This window comes from Martes martes (genome assembly GCF_963455335.1).
Source record: "Martes martes genome assembly, chromosome: 12".
In the NCBI taxonomy this organism is placed as follows: Eukaryota; Metazoa; Chordata; class Mammalia; order Carnivora; family Mustelidae; genus Martes; species Martes martes.
Genome location: NC_137900.1, coordinates 53,208,315 through 53,220,512, shown reverse-complemented (window position 1 = coordinate 53,220,512; position 12,198 = coordinate 53,208,315).

Below are 12,198 nucleotides of genomic sequence, written 5' to 3'. Positions count from 1 at the left end.
CTTCATTATTTATTTGAGAGAGAGACAGGGAGAGATAGTGAGAGAGAGCATGAGCAGGGAGGAGAGGGAGAAGCAGGCTCCCTGTCAAGTAGGGAGCCCAACGTGGGGCTCGATCCCAGGACCCTGGGATCATGACCTGAGCTGAAGGCAGACACTTAACTGACTGAGCCACCCAGGCACCCCATCCCGGAAATTTTTTTTTTGGTGCTCCTTTGTATTTCTTCCCTCCTATCTCTCCGTGCCCTCCACCTTTTCCCAGGCAATGACAGATCTGTCTCTTTCACTCTAGATTAATTTGCATTTTCTAGAATTGTGAATAAATGGGATCTTGTAATATATACTATTTCTTGTCTGCCTTTTTCACTTGGCATAATTATTTTGAGATTTATTTGTGTTGGAGCATGTATCAGTACTTCACTCCTTTTTATGAACGTGTAATATTCCGTGGTATGGATATACCACAGTTTGTTTATCCTTTCACTTCTTCATGGACTTTTAGGTTGCTTCTGGTTCAGAGCTATTACCAATAAACCTGGACAAGCAGTTTTCCAAAGTGATTGTAACATTTTTCATTCCCACCAGTGATGTCTGAGAGTTCCAATTGTTCTATATCCTCATCTCCCTTTGGTATGTATCCAGGAATTTATTTTTAAAACTTAATACTAAGAAGACCAACAACCTGATTTTTAAAAAATGAGTAAAATATTTCAATAGATAATTTTCCAAAGAAAATACACAGTGGCAAATAAGCACATGAAAAGATATTCAACATTAGTAGTCATTAGAGCAATGAAAATTAAAAGTGCAATGGTATGCTTATTCAAATAGCTAACATTAAAAGGGAGCTAATATTTTTACTTTATTATGATGCCCATCTTATAGGTAAGAAAACTGAGGCTCTCAGAATTAAGTGAATTGACCAAGGTTGACCAGCTATAAAGTGGTTAGAAGTTGAATTTGAACCTGAGTCTGCTAAACCGTGCTTAATCTTTTTTTTTTTTAAGTTTTTTATTTATTTACTTGAGGCAGAGACAGAGCAAGCACAAACAGGGAGAGGGCCAGAGGGAGAGGAATAAGCAGGCTCCCTGCTGAGCTTGGAGCCGAAAGCGGGGGTTGATCCCAGAACCCTGAGATCAAGACCTGAGCTGAAGTCAGATACCCACCCCTGCTTAATCGTGATGTGATACCAGCAATAGTCCTTTAATGTAGGCTTCGCAAGCAAGATTGAAAACAGGGAAACTCACTTATTACTCAGGAATACATCCCTTTCCTCTCCTGAGGATTCAGGCTATCACCATCCACAGTGGACATTGTGCATCTTCAAGTTTTGGTGTTTGTTTCGCCTAAAACATCAATTTTTTTTTCCAATGTCCAGTTTTGTCTAGAAGCCTCTGACAAAAGTATTCAAAGTGTAGAAGGCCCACCAAAGCTTCACTGGTCCAACAAAGACAGAGGTCTATTTAACCATGATTGCTACATAATGAGGGTTTTTTTTTGGTTCAGACAGATCTTCATTTGAATCGCAGATCTACTGTTTCTTAACTGTGTGTGATCTTGGACAAATTACAACACTTTGAGTTTGATATCTTTGTCCGTCAACTGGCCATGATGCTGACCTTACAGAGTTTTAAGGATTAGGGGATCAATGCGTATACAGAGTTTACCATAATGCCCTACACTTAATAGAGTCCCAAAACACTGTTACCACAGCACAATACTAATACAGAACCACCCTCACACTAGGTGTGTTCGGCTTCTCACTCGTGATGAACCCTAAATAAAACTCATCTCTAGCTGACGTCTTGTGTTTCTCTGGGGACTCGCTCCTTCCGTTAGGAAATGCTAACCCACCGACAGATGATGGCATTTCATTCTACGGGAATGGCTAAGCCAGTGAAACATGTTATAAATTTCTCCTTTAGGTAGAAGTATTCTCTGAAGGGAGTATCTGCGGTTGCCATTGGGCCCATCAACGGAGTTCCCGCATGGCGTTTTTGGAGTTCAACGATCAGATATGCGGGCGTACAGATATGCGCATGGTGTAAAGAGATCAGAGTCCAGGTAATCAAGAGCTCCTCCGAAGCCGGTTCCTCACGCTGAGGGGACTGAAGGACTTGCTGCAGTGTCACGTGGCTTACACACCTTATCAGGCCTTGCACTCCGCAGACTTCCTTCTCCCTTCCCTGCTCTCCCGCCCCCAGCTCTCTTCCCAGGCCCCTGGAAGTGCTCCTTCAGCCACCGAGGGTCTGTTTTCCTTCATCCTCTTACTCTGTTTCTGAAATACAGTCAGTGTTTTCAGCCGGTACTTGGGGACTAGAGCGAGCTTCCTCTGAGCACTTGGATGTAAGATTATGAGGAGAGACAAGCCAGCTCCGCTACTGAATGCCTCCAGCAACTTCCTCGCAGGTGGTCCAGTAATGAGCTGGCCCAGCACAGAGAGCCGGAGGTTCTGCTGCTTGGCACCGATGCTCAGGATGCAACCGTCGCAGAGGACGGTGGCTGAGGATGGAATGTTTTCACGCTGGCGAGGCTGGGCTTCGTGTTCACAGCACCTGGGCCAGGTGATCTCTGTCGCCGTCCAGCTGTTAGTGAACAACGAGGTGGCAGAGCACTGGGGGTGGGGTTGGGATGGGGGTCTTCCTCCTAGAACACAAATTGTCTCCAGCAGTGCCCGTTGAAGCAGGACACGCATAGCTGAACTCTTGGGATGGCCAGAGACGAGGGGACTGCCTCCAGCATGGTCCTTGAGCCCACATGTTGACATTTAGATCATTATGTCTTATTGTGGTGTTTGACCCGATCTCTTGTGCAAATAGAAAAATACTACTTGTTTTTTCATAATTTGACTTTTAAAAAAAACAAAACACATAGCACTTTAGAGTGGAGATACCTAAATTCAGCCCCAAAGATTGTAAGTTACAGATGCTCATAATTGATCTGATGGATCCATTTATTCCTTTTTTAAAAAAATTATGGTATAATATACATAAAATTCACATCTTTCCTGTTTTTAAACGTATGGTTCAGTAGCATTCAGGACTTCATACTGCCATGCAAGCACCACCATCCATCTCCAGAATTATTTTGTTCGTCTTGCAAAACCAAGACTCTACGCTCACTTAAGAATAACTCCCGTTCCCTCTCCTCAGCCTCTGGCAACCACCATTCTACTCTTTGTGTCTATAAATGTGGCTACTCTAGAAATCTCGTGTCTGTGGAATTGTACAGTATTTGCCTCTTTGTTCCAATCATCCTACGTTGGAATCCTAAGTTAGAAGATGTTCTGGAATCCTCAGTGAGGAAATTCATGTGGAGGGCTGCCTGGCTGGCTCAGTCAGTGGATTGGATCGTGTGACTCTTGATCTCAGGGTCATGAGTTTGAACCCCACACTGGGTGTAGAGATTACTTAAAAAATAAAGTCTTTAATTGAAAAAAAGGGAAATCCATGTAGAAAATTGGGTGAATCCTACTGGTTACCTTGATGCCATTAAGCACTTTGTATCTGTTTTTCTTTATTCTGATTCCATGTCACAAACCAAACCACTGATTATGGTATGGCTTCCTACAGTAGATACAATTAGTTGCACCCCCAAGCATCCATCCCATCCCGTATATATTGATTAGCATTGTGTTGCGGTTTGAATGGTATTATTGTCCTGTAACTCCAGAAAGCAACCATCAACCAATTCTCATTAACCCATACTCTTTGTCACAGCAATTGACTCAGGGATGGACACTGACCTAGGCCTACACCAATCCATGATGATTCATGGATAGGTATTTACCTAAGTTGGCCCAATCAAAGTGAAGTCTAGGACCTTTGTTTGATAGTTGGAGAGAGAAGCCATCCTTCTTTTACTGAAGTTGAATTTTTAAAAGTGTGCATACATCTTATTGTTGCAAGCAGCCATTTGGTAGCCACGAGGAGAAGTAATCCTAAGAGGGTGCCAATATGATGAAAAATAGGGTGAATAAGTGGAAAGAAATTTAATCCTTCATGATAGCCTTAAACTGCTGGATTAGGCCTTACCTGGAACACTCCCTACCACAGTCCTTTTGAGTTCTTGGGTCAATAATTTCTCTATTGTCTAACCAAATTTAAGTTGGGTTTTCTGTTACTTGGGTTTTTTCCTTTTTTTTCTTTTTTTGGGGGGCAAGGAGAACATACAAGAGGGGAGGGGTGCAGAGAGAGGGAGAGAGAGAATCCTAGGCAGGCTCTACACCTAGCGCAGAGCCCAGTGCAGGGCTCAAAACTCACGACCCTGAGATCAGGACCTGAGTGAAACCGAGAGTCGGATGCTCAACCAACTGAACCACCCAGGCACCCATTATTACTTGTTTTTAGGTACATTTTAATCGATTGTTCATAAAGATCTCTGGACAGAGTCAGAAAACAATGATTGAATGGATCTTACACATTCCCTTTGATACTAATTTCTCATTATGAAAAAATAAATTGGCATTTCAGTTTGACATATTATTTTCTTTAGCTTGTTTCAGGTAAGACATGGATTCCTTCTCAGGATCCTGACAAGTTTTAATTTCTGTCTTTATCCTGTGAGGGACCAGAGTAATACTGTCAAGGTAAGGAATGTTATACTAAGTAGGTGTCGAGAAGACCTTAGAGACCATGCATGGTCTACCTCAAAAGCTCTCCTTGAACTTGAGCTTCCGTTTCATCTCTTTGAATTTCTGTAGCCATTGGAAATTCTTCTGAATATCAGTGATTTCTCTAAACTAGCAGCCAATGCTAGCTGCACTGTTGGCTACCTGGTCTCTGACGCTTGGCCTCCCAATCCTGGGAGCCTTTCACCTTAGGTCCTATTGCATTTTCTGGTTAGCAAAGGATAGCCAAATCTTCTTTCTACAAAAGTGAGGACCATTTGCATGTGACCATGATGGACGTGCACAGTGCCTAGTGTATAGTGCATTGACTCTGAATCTGAGGGGTGCCTCTACTTCTGTCATTGGCAACCCTGAGAAGGATAGAACATACCAAGTTCAATAAAGGTCCAGACGTTTTCCACATCCTGTTAGATACTCTTCCCAGCTATCTAGAGGTACTACATGAGAATTTTTTCTATGGGAAATTGTGTCTTTTCAGTGTTCCCCTCCTTCCTACGTCCCTTAAAGAGATCTGTGCATTATTTCTTCTTTTGCTGGTCCTGGGTAAAAATGTATTACACACAGAATAGAAACAACATACTAACAGGGTCGTTTCCATGTGGTGTGCTCATGAAGCATTTCTTTCTAAAGGGATTCAAGATTAAAAAAAAAAAAGATACTAAGAAAAGACTGCAATTATTCCAAAAACCCGAGTGTTTATTGCTTTTAATTTTATGCTAGAAGTTGAGGACTCCTTGAATGAAGAGGAAGTTGTGAATGAAATTCTGTCCAGCCTTCCTTTGGAAATGTCCATGGACACATACCCCATCAGTTGTGGCTAAACGCAGAGCCATTCACCCTGTCGGTATCAAGACAAGATGCACTTGGAATTCTAGTCCACAAACATTTAAATACGGTCACTCTAAACCTAGTGTGGCCCTGACTTGTATTTTCTCATTTCCAGTGACGGGACCATTTTTTAACGGAGCATGCTGAGTGAACTGGTTGAATGGAGTGCCGTGAAGGTCTTTAATAAATTATAGGTGGATTTATGAGTTCTGCTCAGGGCCAAGGTAGGTCGGCTAGTTGAAATGAAATAGTACATATTCATCCAGAAGGTCGAGTGGGTCCTCAGAATTAGGGAAAGAAGATTCATGAATGGATGCTGTGTTTTTCACCTTATGGCCTTCCTATTCTACATGGACAATTGTCTCTAGTCACATGAATGGGACACATTGTCTAGTTGGTTGCTTAGGACAATTTCTTCAGAGTAACCCAACTTTACCTTCTCTAAAATCATAGGAGAGAGCAAACTCTCAAAACTAGCACCACAGTTAAAACAGGAAAGCATCAAAGCAATCCAAGATAGATGGGCCTCATTTGTATTCTGACCACCTCTAAGTCACAAACACTCGTCTGACTGGTGTTTCCCAGCATGGATTACATTGTCTCCCTCCTGTGCTATCATTAGGAGAAAGAGATGACTGTAGATGACAGGTGAGAGCTTCTGCTGAGCTCGGCCACTTGTAGGGATACTGTTGGCTTTGTCAGTCCATTGTGACTTTCCATTTTCCAATTATAAGTACTATGAACTGTGAACTTCCAAGAAAAATGTGGAGATGAGAAGGAGTGAGGTTCTAATTTAGACAACAGTATTTCCCTAAACCGGGGCCAAAGTGTTGGCAGAAGCTGTGATGTTTGGAGATTATTGCTGAAATAACTGGGATTCTTGAAGGAATGTTCCAGAATCCTGAAGATTACCTATGTTGAATATCCATATTGAAAGGGAGAGAGCTGTTCTATCTCCTGCTGAATGCAGTTACATGGACCTAATTCCTCCTTGAGCAATAATGATGTACATCATGCCTTCCCTTTCCTTGATAAGAGTTTCTCTTCAGCTCTTTCTTTGGGATGCTTGGTAATTAACATGGGTGTTTGCTGTCCACCATCATTGAACTTGTGTGGTCATTTTATGCTGCTCAGGCCAGTGATCTAGTTAGTGACATCATTGGGCTAATGGCTAATGTTTCTGAAGCAAAACAAGGAGAATTTTATCTAAAAGAAAATTTTCTTCCCTATTTTCCTCTTTCAGAAGATCATTGGGGTGGCTAGAATTTATGTTTGCTGCACTAGAAGAGCTCCTGGTAGATAGTGCAAAGGACAAGGAAAAAATAAAGAAGGAAAGATAATGAGCAAAATAAAAGATAATGAGCAAATGCCTCTTTGTTGGCAAAAATCATAGTTGCTTTTTTTCTGCCTCCGAAGTTTTCTATAACATTCCCATTGACCTAGAAGCTCGAGTGCTTTCTGGTGGGTTCCTGTGAAGGTCCTACTCAGTGGAGAAAGACCAACAAAAGAGTAGTTCCTGATACAGGGGATGGGATTGCCTCTCTTTGCTCTAGTACCAAGTTGTAAAATGAGTCTAGACATTTGTCAGGGGGTGTCTTAACACTGGAAGCAGTTGCGTGCAAGAAAGAAATGGAATTAGTGATCGAGGTGTGGTGATACCGTTAGGATCTTGATACACGTTGCCAGCTAGCGCCCAAGAGAGCTTGTACCAGTTTACCTACAGGCTAGCTGTGTTGGAGCATGCTCACCATTAGTACTGTCGCCTTTCCCATCTTGACAAATGTGATAGACTGAAAAAGACATCGAGCCAGACTCAAAAGGCAGCTTACTGTATGGTTCTATTTCTGTGACATCCCAGAGAAGGGAAAACTATCGGGGAAAAAAGGTGGATCAGGGTTTGGGTGTGAGAAGGATTGACAGGAGAGAGATCTGAGGGAATTTCTTGGGGGTGAGGGAAGTGTTCCATATCTCGATTTTGCTGGTGCTTTCATGACTGTGTATATTTGTCAAAGCTCACTGAACTATACACTTGAAAAGGGTGAATTTTACTGTACATAAATTATACTTCAATAAACCTGACTTTTAAAAAATGACATTGCCTTGTGGTTTTAAGTCACAGTTCTTTTGCTTTGCGGTGAAAGTGAACAGCTTTATATTTATTTGCTGTTTATATTCCTTTTTTGGAGAATTGTCTTTTCATCCCATTGCAGAATTGTTTAGGGAGACTGAGTCTTTTTTCTGTTAATTGGGGTGATCTTTTAAAATTGTGTGTCAAACTTGTTAAAAATAATTCTTTAAATTTCTTTTTTCAGTTTATTTGTGACTAGTTTACATCTTTATTTGATCTAGCCAAATTTATTGACTTTTACTCTAATGATTGCTTTACCTTTTTAGAAGAACTTCCCTATAGAAACCTTTGGAACGCGGAAATGTTTCAGTACATGCTACTTCATTTTCACTTAGGAATTCGCCAGGTGGGCTGTGGGTAGCCTTTTCAAATTAAAAGAAGGAAACAACCCCTCTGCGCATCAGGGTAGTTGTCGACCTCCCTAAAAGATCTCACTGGGCTCATGGCTCATCCTCTCTTCCTCTTCCTTGGGTCTCCACTGGGCTGAGAGCTGAGCCACACTTGGCTCACCAACTCAGTCTCCCCCCACAATCAGCTGCAGCAACAGTGCCTTAGGTCCAGGGCCCCTCGAAGTGATTGATAGCAACAGAAATCAACAAAGACCTCAATCAGTTGAAAACCTCATTTAACATTTCCCTTTGCTCTCCAGTTTTTGGAAGTTCTGTTTTGTCCTGATTTGCTCCATAATGAGATTTGGGGGGTGTGTGAATATGACCTCATTTGTACATTATGTAGTTATTTATTTAAATATTTTATTTATTTATTGTAGGGAGAGAGAGAGAGAGATAGCAAGCAAGGGGAGGAGCAGAGGGAAAGGGAGAGAAAATCTCCAGCAGGCTAAGCATGGAGCTCAGACCTGGACACGGGGCTTGATTCCAAGACCCTGAGATCAGGACCTGAGCTGAAACCAAGAGTCAGATGCTTAACCAGCTACATGACCCAGGTGGCCCTCAGTAATGATTTACTGAATGCTGACCATGGGCCTGGAGCGTGGCCATGTGCTAGACATACCGTGGTGGGTGACGTAGACTAAGTTTTTGTCCTCAGAGCACTTGCAGGTTGGTTATGCCAATAGTCAATGAATAAGTATCAAATTGTGACACAAGATAATTGGAAATTATGATAAATGCTGTGACAGGAGCAAAGAGGATGTTGTCCCCTCTTGAAGTGGGGATGCAGGGAGTGGCAGGGTTCCCCCTTCTCTCCGAGGGTTTTTTTAGTATTCGTGTATGTATGTATGTATGTATGTATGTAATGTATGTATGTATTTAACATATAATGTATTATTTGCCCCAGGGATACAGGTCTGTGAATCAGGCTTATACATTTCAGAGCACTCACCATAGCACATACCCTCCCCAATGTCCATAACCCAGTCACCCTATCCTTACCCCCCCACCTCCCAGCAACCCTCAGTTTGTTTTGTGAGATTGAATCTCTTATGGTTTGTCTCGCTCCCTGGTCCCATTTTGTTTCATTTTTTCCTTCCCTAGCCCCCATGATCCCCCACCCTGCCTCTCAAATTCCTCATGTCGGAGAGATCATATGATAATTGTCTTTCTCTGACTGACTTATTTTGCTCAGCATAATACCCTCTAGTTCCATCCACATTGTTGCAAATGGCAAGATTTCGTTTCCTTTAATGGCTGCCTAGTATTCCATTTTGTGTGTGTGTGTGTGTGTGTGTGTGTGTGTGTCTCACATCTTATTTATGCATTCATCTCTTTTTTTTAAAAATTTTTTATTTCTTTTCAGCGTAACAGTACTCATTGTTTTTGCACCACACCCAGTGCTCCATGCAATCCGTGCCCTCCCTAATACCCACCACCTGGTGCCCCAACCTCCCACCCCCCCGCCCCTTCAAAACCCTCAGGTTGTTTTTCAGAGTCCACAGTCTCTCATGGTTCACCTCCCCTTCCAATTTCCCTCAAATCCCTTCTCCACTCCATCTCCCCATGTCCTCCATGTTATTTGTTATATGCATTCATCTCTTGATGGACATCTAGGTTCTTTCCATAGTTCGGCTATTATGGACGTTGCTGCTATAAACACTTGGGTGCATGTGCCCCTTCGGATCATTACATTTGTATCTAGGGCAAATACCCAGTAGTGTGATTGCTGGGTGATAGGGTAGCTCTATTTTCAACTTTCTGAGGAACCTCCATACTGTTTTCCAGAATGGCTGCACCAGCTTGCACTCCCACCAACAGTGTAGGAGGGTTCCCCTTTCTCCGCATCCTCACCAACACCTGTTGTTTCCCAACTTGTTAATTTTAGCCATTCTGACTGGTGTGAGGTGGTATCTTGTGTGGTTTTGATTTCTATTTCCCTGATGCTGAGTGATGTGGAGCACTTTTTCATGTGTCTGTTGGCCATCTGCATGTCTTTGCAGAAATGTCTGTTCATGTCCTCTGCCCATTTCTTGATTGGATTCCTTGTTCTTTGGGTGTTGAGTTTGATAAGTTCTTTATAGATTTCGGATACTAGCCCTTTATCTGATATGTCATTTGCAAATATCTTCTCCCATTCTGTCAGTTGTCTTTTGGTTTTGTTGACTGTTTCTTTTGCTGTGCAAAAGCTTTGATCTTGATAAAGAACCAATAATTCATTTTTGCACTTGCTTCCCTTGGCTTTGGTGACGTTTCTAGGAAGAAGTTGCTGCGGCTGAGCTCGAAGAGGTTGCTGCCTGTGTTTTCAAGAATTTTGATGGATTCCTGTCTCACATTGAGGTCTTTCATCTGTTTTGAGTCTATTTTTGTGTGTGGTATGAGGTTTTGGTCCAGTTTCATTCTTCTGCATGTGGCTGTCCAATTTTCCCAACACCATTTGTTGAAGAGACTGTCTTTTCTCCATTGGATATTCTTTCCCGCTTTGTCAAAGATTAGTTGACCATAGAGTTGAGGGCCTATTTCTGGGCTCTCTATTCTGTTCCATTGATCTCTGTGTCTGTTTTTGTGCCAGTACTATACTGTCTTGATGATGACAGCTTTGTAATAGAGCTTGAAGTCTGGGATTGTGATGTCACCAACTTTGGTTTTCTTTTTCCGCATTCCTCTGGCTACTCGGGGTCTTCTCTGGTTCCATATAAATTTTAGGATTATTTGTTCCATTTCTTTGAAAAAAAAATGGATGGGATTTTGACAGAGATTGAATTAAATGTGTAGATTGCTTTAGGTAGCATAGACATTTTCACAATATTTGTTCTTCCAATCCATGAGCATGGAACATTTTTCCATTTCTTTGTGTCTTCCTCAATTTCTTTCATGAGTACTTTATAGTTTTCTGAGTACAGATTCTTTGCCTGTTTGGTTAGGTTTATTCCTAGGTATCTTACAGTTTTGGGTTTAACTGTAAATGGGATCGACTCCTTAATTTCTCTTTTTTCTGTCTTGCTGTTGGTTTATAGAAATGCAACTGATTTCTGTGCATTGACTTTATATCCTGACACTTTACTGAATTCCTGTAAGTTCTAGCAGTTTTGGAGTGGATTTTCTTGGATTTTCCACATAAAGTATCATATCATCTGCAAAGAGTGAGAGTTTGACTTCTTCTTTGCCAACTTGGATGCCTTTAATTTCTTTTTGTTGTCTGATTTCTGAGGCTAGGACTTCTAGTACTATGTTGAATAGCTGTAGTGATAGTGGACATCCCTGCTGTGTTCCTGACCTTAGGGGGAAAGCTCTCAGTTTTCCCCATTGAGAGTGATATTTGCTGTGGGTTTTTCATAGATGGCTTTGATGATATTGAGGTATGTACCCTCTATCCCCTCACTTTGAAGAGTTTTGATCAAGAAAGGATGCTATACTTTGTCAAATGCTTTTTAGGCATCTATTGAGAGTATCATATGGTTCTTGTTCTTTCTTATATTAATGTATTGTATCACATTGATAGATTTGCAGATATTGCAACCTTGCAACCCAGGAATAAATCCCACTTGGTTGTGGTGAATAATCCTTTTGATGTACTGTTGGATCCTATTGGCTAGTATTTTGGTGAGAATTTTCACATTTGTGTTCATCAAGGATATTGGTCTGTGATTCTCCTTTTTGATGGGGTCTTTGTCTGGTTTTGGGACCAAGGTAATGCTGGCCTCATAAAAAGAGTTTGGAAGTTTTCCTTCCATTTCTATTTTTTGGAATTCTTCTTAAAATTCTTCTTAAAATGTTTGGTAGAATTCTTCTTAAAATGTTTGGTAGAATTCCCCTGGGAAGCCATCTGGCCCTGGACTCTTGTTTGTTGGGAGATTTTTGACCACTGCTTCAATCTCCTTACTGATTATGGGTCTGTTCAGGTTTCCTATTTCTTCCTGGTTCAGTTTTGGTAGTTTATACATGTCTAGGAATGCATCCATTTCTTCCAGATTGTCAAATTTGCTGGCATATAGTTGCTCATAATATGTTCTGATATTGTTTGTATTTCTTTGGTATTGGTTGTGATCTCTTCTCTTTCATTCATGATTTTATTTTTTGGGTCCTTTCTCTTTTCTCTTCGATAAGTCTGGTCAGGGGTTTATCAACCTTATGAATTCTTTCAAAGAACCAGCTCCTAGTTTCATTGATTTGTTCTACTGTTCTTTTGGTTTCTATTTCATTGATTTCTGATCTGCTCTTTATTA